This window comes from Pseudophryne corroboree, chromosome 2, assembly GCF_028390025.1.
Source record: "Pseudophryne corroboree isolate aPseCor3 chromosome 2, aPseCor3.hap2, whole genome shotgun sequence".
In the NCBI taxonomy this organism is placed as follows: Eukaryota; Metazoa; Chordata; class Amphibia; order Anura; family Myobatrachidae; genus Pseudophryne; species Pseudophryne corroboree.
In genome coordinates, this window is record NC_086445.1 from 71,750,795 (window position 1) to 71,763,857 (window position 13,063).

The following is a 13,063-nucleotide window of genomic DNA, read 5'->3' on the forward strand; positions in this document are numbered from 1 at the left end:
AGACTTACCGCGGCTGCGTTTGACGGCATGGCGGTTGAACGCCGGATCCTAGCGGAAAAAGGTATTCCGGGTGAGGTCATTCCTACGCTAATAAAGGCTAGGAAGGACGTGACATCTAAACATTATCACCGAATATGGCAAAAATATGTTTCTTGGTGTGAGGCCAGGAATGCTCCTACGGAAGAATTCCATCTAGGCCATTTTCTTCACTTCCTACAAACTGGAGTGAATTTGGGCCTACAATTAGGCTCCATTAAAGTTCAGATTTCGGCCTTATCCATTTTCTTTCAAAAGGAATTGGTCTCTCTACCTGAAATACAGACTTTTGTGAAGGGAGTACTGCATATTCAGCCTCCCTTTGTACTCCGGTGGCGCCTTGGGACTTTAACGTGATGTTAAGTTTCCTTAAGTCATATTGGTTTGAACCACTTCAAACAGTGGAGTTGAAATATCTCACTTGGTGGGTGGTCTTGTTGTTAGCCTTGGCTTCGGCTAGGCGAGTTTCGAAATTAGCGGCTTTATCACATAAAAGCCCTTTCTGGTTTTCCATATGGATAGAGCGGAATTGCGGACCCGTCCTCAGGGCCGGTGCAAGGTTTCTCAGCACCCTAGGCAAATTGTCAGCTGCCCCCCCCCCCCCCCCCACATATATGTGTGTGTATGTAGTCTCATATATATATATATATATATATACAGTATATATATATATACAGTATATATATATATATATATATATATATATAAATATACACAGTGGTCGAAGTGGAAATTTTGAAGTGGGGGTATGCAACAGTCAAGGGAAAGGGGGCGTGGTCATCCACAAGGGGGCGTGTCCCGTGTAGTAGAACCCATTATACTATCTAGTACTGGTGCCCCTTTCACATTATAGCACATGGTACGAGTCGAAACTCACATTGTAGCACACTGAATGAGCCGAAATTCACATTGTAGCACACTGAATGAGCTGAAATTCACATTGTAGCACACTGAATGATCCGAAACTCACATTGTAGCACACTGAATGAGCCGAAACTCACATTGTAGCACACTGAATGAGCCGAAACTCACATTGTAACACACTGAATGAGCCGAAACTCACATTGTAACACACTGAATGAGCTGAAATTCACCTTGTAGCACACTGAATGAGCTGAAATTCACATTGTAGCACACTGAATGAGCCGAAACTCACATTGTAGCACACTGAATGAGCTGAAATTCACCTTGTAGCACACTGAATGAGCCGAAATTCACATTGTAGCACACTGAATGAGCCGAAATTCATCTTGTAGCACACGGTATGAGCCGAAACTCACATTGTAGCACACTGAATGAGCCGAAACTCACATTGTAGCACACTGAATGAGCCGAAATTCACATTGTAGCACACTGAATGAGCCGAAATTCACATTGTAGCACACTGAATGAGCTGAAATTCACATTATAGCACACTGAATGAGCCGAAATTCACCTTGTAGCACACTGAATGAGCTGAAATTCACATTTTAGCACACTGAATGAGCCGAAATTCACATTGTAGCACACTGAATGAGCTGAAATTCACCTTGTAGCACACTGAATGAGCCAAAATTCACATTGTAGCACACTGAATGAGCCAAAATTCACATTGTATCACACTGAATGAGCCAAAATTCACATTGTATCACACTGAATGAGCCAAAACTCACATTGTAGCACACTGAATGAGCCGAAATTCACCTTGTAGCACACTGAATGAGCCGAAATTCACATTGTAGCACACTGAATGAACCAAAATTCACATTGTAGCACACTGAATGAGCCGAAATTCACATTGTAGCACACTGAATGAGCTGAAATTCACATTATAGCACACTGAATGAGCCGAAATTCACCTTGTAGCACACTGAATGAGCTGAAATTCACATTTTAGCACACTGAATGAGCCGAAATTCACATTGTAGCACACTGAATGAGCTGAAATTCACCTTGTAGCACACTGAATGAGCCAAAATTCACATTGTAGCACACTGAATGAGCCAAAATTCACATTGTATCACACTGAATGAGCCAAAATTCACATTGTATCACACTGAATGAGCCAAAACTCACATTGTAGCACACTGAATGAGCCGAAATTCACCTTGTAGCACACTGAATGAGCTGAAATTCACATTGTAGCACACTGAATGAGCTGAAATTCACATTGTAGCACACTGAATGAACCAAAATTCACATTGTAGCACACTGAATGAGCCGAAATTGTGACAGCAGGGAGAGAGAGAGTGACGACAGGGAGAGAGACAATGACGACAGGGAGAGAGACAATGACGTCAGGGAGAGAGAGACAGTGACGACAGGGAGAGAGAGACAGTGACGACAGGGAGAGAGAGACAGTGACGACAGGGAGAGAGAGAGTGATGACGGAGAGAGAGACAGTGATGACAGGGAGAGAGAGACAGTGACGACAGGGAGAGAGAGACAGTGACGACAGGGAGAGAGAGACAGTGACGACAGGGAGAGAGAGAGTGATGACGGAGAGAGAGACAGTGATGACAGGGAGAGAGAGACAGTGACGACAGGGAGAGTGATGACAGGGAGAATGATGACAGGGAGAGTGACGACAGGGAGAGTGACGACAGTGACGACAGGGAGAGTGACGACAGGGACAGTGTGTGTGTGTTTGTAGGCAAAATACACAGACTGCACATACACTCCACACACAAACACACCACACACATACTGTACATTTCAACAAGCATATACATTGTACTGCACATATATGTACCTGGGTTGCAGAGGAGAGACACTGCCAGCCACGGAACAGCCACTGGAATGATGAGGACACACCACAGCATTGCACAGCAGCTCCCAGTATCTGCAGGTCACTATGCAGACTTTTCCGGCAATAGATCCCTCATCCCCGCAGCGGTAGCTGCGATCACGGCTTTCTTTGAAGTGGAGACACAGCTGTCGTTTCTAAAATAAGGAATGCAGTTCATCAGGGGGGGTTTCTGGGTACCCAGAAACCCCCCCTGCACCACGATGCTGATCGCATATGTACTTACATATGCGATCAGCATTGTGGAGGACAGCTCTTCCGATAAGAGCTGTCCTCCGCGATGCACAGCGGCAGCCTGACTTCCGGGATTCGGCCCCAGGAGTCAGTCTGCTCATGCGCAGGGTGACGGGGGTGGTCGCAAGGCATGCTGGGAGGGATCCGATCGTATCCCTCACACAGCGCCACGGAGAGAAGCCCATAGGCTTCTATGGACTATCGCCAGCTAAAGCTGGCGAACCCCACCGCGGCGCTGACCTGCCGGCCGGGGGATGGTACATCAGGAAAATGCGGTAAACAGGGGGTTTATCGCATTTTCTGCTTAGTACATCCCGCCCTGAGTCACGTTATATACATTAAGGAGACGTCCTCCTAGTACTCTCCTGGCCCTGGGTGCTCTTGATCGAGGGGTGGAGCGGGTAACAAGATGCAGGAAGGGGAGGGGGGGCAGCGGGAGCCCAATTGCGGGGTGGGGGGGGAGATGAGATGAACCTAATAGGAACAAGATGCAGGGGAGGGGGGGGGGGGGGCAGCGGAAGCCCAACTGGGGGGGGGGCGAGAGAAGGGATGAACCTAGGAACAAGATGCAGGAGGGGAGGGGAGGGGGGGGCAGTGGGAGCCCAATTGCGGGGGGGGGGGGGGGATGAACCTAGTAGGAACAAGATGCAGGAGGGGAGTGGCGGGGGGGGGGGGTGGGGGTGGCAGCGGGAGACCAATAGCTGTGGTGGGGGAGCTGGTAACAAGATGCAGGAGGGGAGGGGGGGGGTCAGCAGGAGCCCAATTACTGTGGGGGAGCTGGTAACAAGCTGCAGGGGGGGGGCAGCGGGAGCCCAATAAGTGTGGGGGAGGCTAGCTGGTGACTGTGACAAGATGCAGGAAGGGGAGGGGGGCAGCGGTAGCCCAATTGCGGGGGGGGGGGGAGATGAACCTTGTAGGAACAAGCTGCAGGAGGAGATGGGGGGGGGGGCAGCGGGAGCCGAATGTAACTGTGGGGGAGCTGTTATTAACAAGAGGCAGCAGCAGCCAGCAGGTGCCATGATTCACTGAGTTCCAGTGCTGATCACTGGAGCCAGTCGCGGGATTGAATGGAGGGAGGGGGAGCGCAGCGGCTGATGACAAGTTGCAGCCAGGCGATCGTAGTGGGGAGGCGGCGCCGAAGCAGTAACACAGTGCGGCAGCGGACCAGGCCAGCCGCCGCGGGTGACTGCTACATGATGTGCCCAAATGCAGGGCGGAGGGGGACGGACACCGGGCATGACGCGGGCGGCTGGACTCGAAAGACCATCGCTTGGGGGAGCTGCGGACCTGCGGTGAGACTACAGCTCAATGTGATGATAACGATAATGTGGGACCCCGGACTCAGGACAGGAGCACAACATGCGGCAGACAGGCGGCCGCGGCAGCCTGATCACAAGTCAAACACATTCCACACTGACACTATGCGGGCTATCGCAGAGAGGTGTGGGGGGGCAGGTTTGCTGAATCAATCAGGGACTCACGAGTCCCACATAGTAAACTCACTCATTTGAACTTTGAAGACAGACGTGGTGGGGCGCCCACGAGCTGCTCCTCTGTCTCTTAAAGAAAAGGAGGAGTTTGGCTGGGCTGAGGCTAAGCAGTGCCGCCCTCCAGTGGTCACCGCCCATAGGCAGCTGCCTAAAGCTGCCTAGTGGTAGCGCCGGCCCTGCCCGTCCTCAATTCCTACCTAAGGTGGTCTCATCCTTTCATATGAACCAACCTATTGTCGTGCCTGTGGTACACGCGACTGGGAGGATTCTGAGTCCCTTGATGTGGTCAGGGCTTTGAAAATTTACGTAGCCAGAATGGCTAGGGTCAGAAAAACAGAAGCACTATTTGTCCTGTATGCTGCCAACAAGGTTGGCGCTCCCGCTTCAAAGCAGACTATTGCTCGCTGGATCTGTAACACGATTCAGCAGGCTTATTCTACGGCTGGATTGCCGTTACCAAAATTGGTCAGGCCCATTCCACTAGGAAGGTGGGCTCTTCTTGGGTGGCTACCCGAAGGGTCTCGGCACTATAGCTGTGCTGAACTGCTACTTGGTCGGGTTCAAACACCTTTGCTAAATTCTATATGTTTGATACCCTGGCTGAGAAGCACCTCCTGCTTGATCAATCGGTGCTGCAGAGTCATCCGCACTCTCCCGCCCGTTTGGGAGCTTTGGTATAATCCCTATGGTCCTTACGGAGTCCCCAGCATCCTCTAGGACGTTAGAGAAAATAAAATGTTAAACCTACCGGTAAATCTTTTTCTCGTAGTCCATAGAGGATGCTGGGCGCCCGTCCCAAGTGCGGACTACTTCTGCAAGACTTGTATATAGTTGTTGCTTACATAAGGGTTATGTTATCGTTTCATTGGTTTTGGACCGATGATATGTTTTTTTCATACTGTTAACTGGATAGTATATCACTAGTTATACGGTGTGATTGGTGTGGCTGGTATGAATCTTGCCCTTAGATTAACAAAAATCCTTTCCTCGTACTGTCCGTCTCCTCTGGGCACAGTTTCTCTAACTGAGGTCTGGAGGAGCCAGTGCACACCCAGATCCAAAGTCTTTCTTAAAGTGCGTCTATCCCCATGGTCCTTACGGAGTCCCCAGCATCCTCTACAGACTACGAGAAAAAGATTTACCGGTAGGTTTAAAATCTTATCATTATTTTTTTACTGAAAAATAAACAATACAATACTCTATAATATGAACATGTTTTCTGAATAGTTTAGTGGCATTATGGGTCAGTGACATCACTTGTGAGGTTTGGTTGGTAAGTTTAATAATTAAGTTCATGAAGTTATATGGTATGTAAATAAATATGCAGTAGCTTGCAAAAGTTTTCAGACCTTCCACCAATTATCTTGTTATTGAAAAAGAGACTGACATTTTGTTCCCTGTAATATTTTTATTTCAAAGCACTAAAACTCGAAATACTTTTTTTAATGTGGCTTTTTTTTAGGCAAAAAAATGTGAAGAAGCAAAAAACAAACAAAAAAACACGGTTTATGTTGATTGCAAAAGTACGGAGTACCTGTGTTGTGAAAGCTCTACGTTTACACTGCTGAAAAGCAACTGACAAATGAGTACACAATTACCTTACCACGTACTTGCCTACTTTTGAAAACGAGTTTCATGGAGATTATAATAGATAATAGAATGTGCCACACGAAGCTTGTGATGAGGGGGTGTGTCATGCGCTCAGAGCCGGTCCTAACCAATATGATGCCCTAGGCAAGATTTTGGCTGGTGCCTCCTAGCACCACTGCTAGTTCCACCTCTGACCCTGCACCCCTTTCCCAGCACCATCACCCCCCACCCATAGCAGTCCTTTTTTCTCTGACGTCCTAGTGGATGCTGGGTACCCCGTAAGGACCATGGGGTATAGACGGGCTCCGCAGGAGACTGGGCACTCTTAAAAGAAAGATTAGGTACTATATCTGGTGGGCACTGGCTCCTCCCTCTATGCCCCTCCTCCAGACCTCAGTTAGTATCTGTGCCCGGCCAGAGCTGGATGCACACTAGGGGCTCTCCTGAGTTTCCAAGAAAAGAAAGTATTTGTTAGGTTTTTTATTTTCAGTGAGATCTGCTGGCAACAGACTCACTGCTTCGTGGGACTGAGGGGAGAGAAGCGAACCTACCTGCTTGCAGCTAGCTTGGGCTTCTAAGGCTACTGGACACCATTAGCTCCAGAGGGATCGAACACAGGCTCAGTCCTCGGTAGTCCGGTCCCGGAGCCGCGCCGCCGTCCCCCTCGCAGAGCCAAAAGACCGAAGAGAAGTGGAAAAGCGGCGGCTGAAGACTTCTGTCTTCATTAAGGTAGCGCACAGCACTGCAGCTGTGCGCCATTGCTCCCCATGCACACCTCACACTCCGATCACTGATGGGTGCAGGGCGCAAGGGGGGAGGGGGGGAGCCCTGGGCAGCAATTAGAGTACCTTACTTGGCAAAACGCACATAATACAGTCTAATAAACTGTATATGTGCATTAACCCCCGCCATTATACATTTAAAAACGCGGGAGAAGCCCGCCGAAGAAGGGGCAGGGCTATCTTCCTCAGCACACCAGCGCCATTTTCTCTTCACAGCTCCGCTGGAAGGACGCTCCCCAGGCTCACCCCTGAAGTTCCAGACTTCTAGGGTAAAAAGAGAGGGGGGGGCACATAAATTTAGGCGCAAAACTGTGTATATAAGCTGCTATAGGGGAAAATCACTCTGTATACTGTACATCCCTGCATTATATAGCGCTGTGGTGTGTGCTGGCATACTCTCTCTCTGTCTCCCCAAAGGACTTGGTGGGGTCCTGTCCTCAGTCAGAGCATTCCCTGTGTGTGTGCGGTGTGTCGGTACGGCTGTGTCGACATGTTTGATGAGGAAGCTTATGTGGAGGCGGAGCAGGTGCCGATAAGTGTGATGTCACCCCCTGCGGGGCCGACACCAGAGTGGGTGGATATGTGGAAGGTATTAACCGACAGTGTTAACTCCTTACATAAAAGGCTAGATGACGTAACAGCAGTGGGACAGCCGGCTTCTCAGCCCGTGCCTGCCCAGGTGTCTCAAAGGCCATCAGGGGCTCAAAAACGCCTGCTACCTCAGATGGCAGACACAGATGTCGACACGGAGTCTGACTCCAGTGTAGACGAGGATGAGACTAATGTACAATCCACAAGGGCCATCCGTTGCATGATTACTGCAATGAAAAATGTGTTGCACATTTCTGACATTAACCCGGTTACCACAAAAAAGGGTATTATGTTTAGGGAGAAAAAGCAACCAGTGGTTTTTCCCCCATCAGATGAGTTGAATGAAGTGTGTGAAGAAGCGTGGGGTTCCCCCGATAAGAAACTAGTGATTTCTAAAAAGTTACTGATGGCGTACCCTTTCCCGCCAGAGGACAGGTTACGTTGGGAGACATCCCCTAGGGTGGATAAGGCACTCACACGCTTGTCAAAAAAGGTGGCACTGCCGTCTCAGGATACGGCTGCCTTAAAGGAGCCTGCGGATAGAAAGCAGGAGGCTATCCTGAAGTCTGTATATACACAAACAGGTACTATACTGAGACCTGCAATTGCTTCAGCATGGATGTGTAGTGCTGCAGCAGCTTGGTCCGATACCCTGTCAGATAATATTGATGCCCTCGACAGGGGTACTATTTTGCTAACCATAGAGCATATTAAAGACGTCGTCTTATATATGAGGGATGCACAGAGGGATATTTGCCGGCTGGCATCTAGAATTAATGCAATGTCCATTTCTGCCAGGAGAGTATTATGGACTCGGCAGTGGACAGGTGATGCTGATTCTAAAAGGCACATGGAGGTTTTGCCTTATAAGGGTGAGGAATTGTTTGGGGATGGTCTCTCGGACCTCGTATCCACAGCAACCGCTGGGAAGTCGACATTTTTACCTCAGGTTTCCTCACAGCCTAAGAAAGCACCGTATTATCAGGTACAGTCCTTTCGGCGCCAAAAAGGCAAGCGGGTCAGAGGCGCTTCCTTTCTGCCCAGAGGCAAGGGAAGAGGGAAAAAGCTGCACCAGACAGCCAGTTCCCAGGAACAAAAATCCTCCCCTGCTTCCACTAAGTCCACCGCGTGACGCTGGGGCTCCGCAGGCGGAGCCAGGTGCGGTGGGGGCGCGTCTCCGGAACTTCAGCGACCAGTGGGTTCGCTCACAGGTGGATCTCTGGGTTATGCAAGTGGTATCTCAGGGATACAAGCTGGAGTTCGAGGCCACTCCCCCTCACCGTTACCTCAAATCAGCCTTGCCAGCTGCTCCCAAAGAAAGGGAGGTAATACTGGAAGCTATTCACAAGCTGTACCTCCAGCAGGTGATAATAAAGGTACCCCTCCTTCAACAGGGACGGGGTTATTATTCCACAATGTTTGTGGTACCGAAACCGGACGGTTCGGTGAGACCCATCCTAAATTTAAAATCCTTGAACACTTATATAAGGAAGTTCAAGTTCAAGATGGAATCGCTCAGGGCGGTTATTGCAAGCCTGGAAGAGGGGGATTTTATGGTGTCATTGGACATCAAGGATGCATACCTGCATGTCCCCATTTACCCGCCTCACCAGGAGTACCTCAGGTTTGTGGTACAAGACTGTCATTACCAATTCCAGACGTTGCCGTTTGGTCTGTCCACGGCACCGAGGGTATTTACCAAGGTAATGGCCGAAATGATGATACTCCTCCGAAAAAAGGGTGTTATAGTTATCCCGTACTTGGACGATCTCCTGATAAAGGCGAGGTCCAAAAAGCAGTTGCTAGTCAGCGTAGCACTATCTCAGGAAGTGCTGCATCAGCATGACTGGATTCTGAATATCCCAAAGTCACAGCTGATTCCTGCGACGCGTCTGCTGTTCCTGGGCATGATTCTGGACACAGAACAGAAGGAGGTGTTTCTCCCGGAGGAAAAGGCCCAGGAATTGTCATCTCTGGTCAGGGAACTCCTGAAACCAAAACAGGTGTCGGTGCATCACTGCACGCGAATCCTGGGAAAAATGGTAGCTTCTTACGAAGCAATTCCCTTCGGCAGGTTCCATGCAAGGATCTTCCAGTGGGATCTATTGGACAAGTGGTCCGGTTCGCATCTTCAGATGCATTCGTTGATCACCCTGTCCCCCGAGGGCCAGGGTGTCTCTGCTGTGGTGGCTGCAGAGTGCTCATCTTCTCGAAGGCCGCAGATTCGGCATACAGGACTGGGTCCTGGTGACCACGGATGCAAGCCTCCGAGGTTGGGGGGCAGTCACTCAGGGAAGAAACTTCCAAGGACAATGGTCGAGTCAGGAAACTTCCCTGCACATAAATATTCTGGAACTAAGGGCCATTTACAATGCCCTGAGTCAAGCAGAATCCCTGCTTCAAAACCATCCGGTGCTGATTCAGTCAGACAACATCACGGCGGTCGTGTAAACCGACAGGGCGGCACAAGAAGCAGGATGGCAATGGCAGAAACCACAAGGATTCTTCGATGGGCGGAGAATCACGTGCTAGCACTGTCAGCACTGTTCATTCCGGGAGTGGACAACTGGGAAGCAGACTTCCCCAGCAGACACGACCTCCACCCGGGAGAGTGGGGACTTCATCCAGAAGTCTTCAAGCTGGTTGTAAACCGTTGGGAACAACCACAGGTGGACATGATGGCGTCCCGCCTCAACAAAAAGCTAAAAAGATATTGCGCCAGGTCACGGGACCCTCAGGCGATAGCTGTGGACGCTCTGGTGACACCGTGGGTGTACCAGTCGGTTTATGTGTTCCCTCCTCTTCCTCTCATACCCAAGGTTCTGAGGATAATAAGAAAGAGAGGAGTAAGAACTATACTCATCGTTCCGGACTGACCAAGAAGAACTTGGTACCCTGAACTTCAAGAAATTATCTCAGAGGACCCATGGCCTCTGCCGCTCCGACAGGACCTGCTGCAGCAGGGGCCCTGTCTGTTCCAAGACTTACCGCGGCTGCGTTTGACGGCATGGCGGTTGAACGCCGGATCCTAATGGAAAAGGGCATTTCAGGATGAAGTCATTCCTATGCTGATAAAAGCTAGGAAGGATGTGACAGCAACGCATTATCACCACATATGGCGAAAATATGTTGCTTGGTGTGAGGCCAGAAAGGCCCCAACAGAGGAATTTCAGCTGGGTCGTTTTCTGCACTTCCTACAGTCAGGAGTGACTATGGGCCTAAAATTGGGATCCATAAAAGTCCAGATTTCGTCCCTGTCTATTTTCTTTCAAAAAGAACTGGCTTCACTGCCTGAAGTTTAGACGTTTGTTAAGGGAGTGCTGCATATTCAGCCCCCTTTTGTGCCTCCGGTGGCACCTTGGGATCTCAACGTGGTGTTGGATTTCCTAAAATCACATTGGTTTGAGCCACTTAAGACCGTGGAGTTAAAATATCTCACGTGGAAGGTGGTCATGCTGTTGGCCTTGGCTTCGGCCAGGCAGGTGTCAAAGTTGGCGGCTTTGTCGTGTAAAAGCCCATATCTGATATTCCATATGGACAGGGCGGAATTGAGGACTCGTCCCCAATTTCTTCCTAAGGTGGTATCAGCGTTTCATTTGAACCAACCTATTGTGGTGCCTGCGGCTACTCAGGACTTGGAGGATTCCAAGTTGCTGGACGTAGTCCGGGCCCTGAAAATCTATGTTTCCAGGATGGCTGGAGTCAGAAAAACTGACTCGCTTTTTATCCTGTATGCACCCAACAAGCTGGGTGCTCCTGCTTCAAAGCAGACTATTGCTCGCTGGATCTGTAGCACGATTCAGCTTGCACATTCTGCGGCTGGACTGCCGCATCCTAAATCAGTAAAAGTTCATTCCACGAGAAAGGTGGGCTCTTCTTGGGCAGCTGCCCGAGGGGTCTCGGCTTTACAGCTTTGCCGAGCTGCTACTTGGTCGGGCTCAAACACTTTTGCAAAATTCTACAAGTTTGATACCCTGGCTGAGGAGGACCTTGAGTTTGCTTATTCGGTGCTGCAGAGTCATCCGCACTCTCCCGCCCGTTTGGGAGCTTTGGTATAATCCCCATGGTCCTTACGGAGTACCCAGCATCCACTAGGACGTCAGAGAAAATAAGAATTTACTCACCGGTAATTCTATTTCTCGTATTCCGTAGTGGATGCTGGGAGCCCGTCCCAAGTGCGGACTCTCTGCAATACATGAATATAGTTCTTGCTTAACTAAAGGGTTATTGTTATGAGCCATCTGTTAAATGAGGCTCAGTTGTTATTCATACTGTTAACTGGGTATGTTTATCACAAGTTGTACGGTGTGATTGGTGTGACTGGTATGAGTCTTACCCTGGATTCCAAATCCTTTCCTAGTAATGTCAGCTCTTCCGGGCACAGTTTCCCTAACTGAGGTCTGGAGGAGGGGCATAGAGGAAGGAGCCAGTGCACACCAGATATAGTACCTAATCTTTCTTTTAAGAGTGCCCAGTCTCCTGCGGAGCCCGTCTATACCCCATGGTCCTTACGGAGTACCCAGCATCCACTACGGACTACGAGAAATAGAATTACCGGTGAGTAAATTCTTATTTTTTCCTACCCCATGTTATTTAAATAAAAACAGTGTGCACATTCGACGCACAGCCCAAAAAGGTATGTGTTTTTGCTGGCAAGGGGCATGACCACCCAATAGTACCCCCAATTCAAATTATGCCTCACAGCAGTGCAACTTTATTCACAATGTATCATACGATAGTGTCCCTTGTTCATATTACATCACACAGTAGTACCACTTTACCTTATATACGTTACTCCTCACAGTAGTGCCCGTCATTCATATAACATCATACTGAATTGCTCTTTATTCACATTACACCACACCATATTGCTCATTATTCTCATTACACCACATAATATTTGTCACGATCCGGGTATCTGGACGCCATTTCTTACCCATCAGATGCCTCCTAAGGCTGGCTCAGCGCTCCAGGACCGGATTCCATCTGTTATCCTGATGTGTACATTCCTGTATCCTCTCCTGTCACTCTGGGACGCTGTCACAGTAAACGCCATATTACACCTGGCATGGCGTCTCCCGCGGCCTCCGCCGCCGTCCCTGAACTTCTGCATGCAGAGTGTCTGAGTGGCGATTACGTCAGCCGCGGCCTCCGCTGTGTCCGCGTGGTTGGATGTGCATCTGTCAGCCTGGCGCCTCCTGTCTCCGGTGGCCGGCGCCGCCATTACTGTTTTCATTACCACATGGATTACAAACCAAACTTCCCTCCAAGTGTCTTCATGGGCGCAGCCATCTTGGATTCTGTCAGCTGATCATTTCCACCAATCTGTTCTCAGTATTGATAATCTGCATAATTGCCTAGCCAATCCCTTCCTTGCTGCAGGTATAAATACACTGTGCCTGAGCAAGGAAGGCGTCAGTGCTTTGGTTGTCAAACCTAGTTCCTGTTTGTCTCTCTCCTGTGATTGTCTTCCAGGTTCCAGCTCCTGTCTCAAGACTTCCACCATAGAGACCCGCACCAGCATTCCACCTGCGGTGTAGCCTGACTCTCCAATC